This window comes from Silene latifolia, chromosome 9, assembly GCF_048544455.1.
Source record: "Silene latifolia isolate original U9 population chromosome 9, ASM4854445v1, whole genome shotgun sequence".
Taxonomy (NCBI): Eukaryota; Viridiplantae; Streptophyta; class Magnoliopsida; order Caryophyllales; family Caryophyllaceae; genus Silene; species Silene latifolia.
In genome coordinates, this window is record NC_133534.1 from 127,260,717 (window position 1) to 127,263,272 (window position 2,556).

At 42.4% G+C, this 2,556-nt stretch overlaps 1 non-coding gene across 1 annotated transcript; it reads right to left on the reverse strand.

The window, feature by feature from the left end:
• Nucleotides 1-738: 738 nt before the first annotated feature.
• LOC141603456 (small nucleolar RNA R71) lies at nt 739-845 on the reverse strand. The gene has a single exon (XR_012525331.1). It is a non-coding gene; the product is annotated as a small nucleolar RNA R71 (small nucleolar RNA).
• Nucleotides 846-2,556: the final 1,711 nt, after the last annotated feature.

Here is a 2,556-nt window from a genome sequence, read left to right on the forward strand (position 1 = left end):
AAGCCTATCGAATTTTGGCGCCGTTGCCGGGGAGCACGGTTTTATTGCGTTTTGAATTGTCGATTTTTATCTTGTTTTCTTTTGTCTTGAGGAACACTTGTTCCTTGAGACCGTTGCTTATCATTTTCTAAAAATTGTTGTCTTATGGCCAGGTCCTCTCGTAGTGAAGAATTACTTTCACCGGATTCCGATCCCGAGAAAACCTTTAGGAGAAGACGACGTTTCTGGAAAGAAGTGAAAGAAGCCGCTTCTCCCGTGCAACTTGAAAGTGATAGAAAGTCTCACTTATACGATCTAAAAATCCTTGAAGAAGAGGAGGTTTCAAGTTCATCATCTCCACCACCACCACCATCTTCAACTAAAAAGATGGTGAAACTTTCCGATCAATCCAAGCCCACCGCAGCCATGCTTCCGGCCGGTATCACAACTACTCAAATTACCGCGCCAGACTTCAAGATCAAACCGGCTTTCATTAGCCTTGTGGAGAGGAAGCAATTTGGGGGAAGTCCTTTGGAGGATCCCAATTTTCATGTACAAAATTTCTGCGATTATTGCTCTATGATCCGTCAAACGGGCGTCACTCAAGCCCAAATAAGGGAAATAATTTTCCGTTTCTCTTTGAAGAACAAGGCCAAGCTTTAGATCATTAGCCTTGACCGCAACGCCATGGGAATCATCAATTGGGAAACATTGGCTCTTGCTTTCTATCAAAAGTTTTTTCCACCGGAGAAAACTCAAACTTTGAGGAGCCAAATTACCGGATTCCGTCAACAAGCTCTTGAGAGCTTATATGAAGCTTAGGAAAGGTACAAAGAGTTACAAAGGCAATGCCCAAATCATGGGCTAGATGATTGGTTTCTAGCTATAACATTCTACAATGGATGTTGTGCCGAGTCCCGAAGGATTCTTGATTCCGCCAACAATGGGCGGTTTGATCAAATTGACACCGATATTGCTCATGCCACGATCGAATCTATGGCGGTCCATGATGCACAATATGTCAATTCCCGAAGTGTGCCACTCAAAGGTAAAGAAGAATCCTCCGACAATTCCGTCTTGTAAGCTCAAATTGCCCTACTCCAACAACAATTGGCAGAACGAGATGCTAGAGATTCCCTTCAACAACTCAATGCCGTGTCTTCTACAAGTCAAATCATTGTTTGTGACGGTTGCGTAGGTGCGGGTCATTACACCGCTCATTGCCAAGCTCCTATTGAAGAGGTAAATGCTTTTCAAGCTCTAAGACAAACTTCTTATCCACCGGGTACATTTTCAAATACATATAACCCAAATTCGAGATTCCACCCGAATATGTCTTATCAAAGTAATAATGTGCTTAATCCTCAACCTCAACCCCCACCTCAACAAAATTCCTATGTCCCACAACAATAAAAGTATAATCCTCCACCGGGTTATCAAAACCAACAAAGGCCACCTCAACAAAATTACCAACAAAATTAAGGTCAAAATGGCCAACAAAACAACTAAGGAGGAGGTAAACTTGAAGGCTTGATAGTACAAATGCAAAGGGAATTTTTGGCTCAAATCCAAAAGAATGATCAAGCTCACAACGCTGCAATCAAGATGCTAAAGCAACAAGTGGCTCAACTAGTCGCTTCTAGCTCTTAAAGGAAAACCGGTCAACTACCACCTCAAGGTACGCAACCACACGAGACCGTTAATTCGATTTCCTTGAGAAGTGGTACAAGCTATAATGGGCCCTCCATGACCTTGGATGACGAGGTGGTTGTTAAAAAGCCCAAGCTTGGGGGAAATGACAAAAAGAAAGCTAGTGAAGAGCCTCTTGTTAAGGATCGTGTGCCATTTCCTCATCGGTTATTGATGCTAAAGAGAAAGAGCAAGCTTGATACCAAAGATGTTGAGCCCCCTATGCCCAAAAAAAGTGACGAGGTGATTGTTGAGGAAGTCTCCCCTAATGCTAAGAAGGATGACGCCGTTTCAAAGAAGGTGGATGTTCCTATTAAGAATGAGAAAGTGAAAGTGAGAGATGTGGAGGATGCTCCTCCAAATGAAGTTGTTCAAGTACCGTTTCCTCATCGTCTAGCAAAGCACAAGGAGGAAGGTAAGTTTGGTAAGTTTTTAGAAGTTTGTAAGAATTTACAAGTCACCGTCCCATTTATTGAATTACTTACCCAAGTCCCTTCTTACTCAAAGTTTATGAAGGAAATCCTCTCAAAGAAGCGATCCTTCAATGAGGTTGAGACCATTGCTTTCACCGAAGAGTGTAGTACACTCTTACAAAATAAGTCTCCCCGGAAACTTAAGGACCCCGGTAGCTATTCTATTCCTTGCACTATAGGCACATATACCATTGATAAGACCCTTTGCAACCTAGGTGCTAGTGTGAGTGTCATGCCCTATTCTATTTGTGAAAAAATTAACATGGGTGCTTTAAAATGCACAAGTATCACATTGCAAATGACGGACCGTTCTTTAAAGCGACCCTTAGGTGTCTTGGAATATGTACCCGTCAAAGTTGGCAAGTTTTTCATACCCATTGACTTCCTCATACTCGATATGGCCAAGGACTCACAA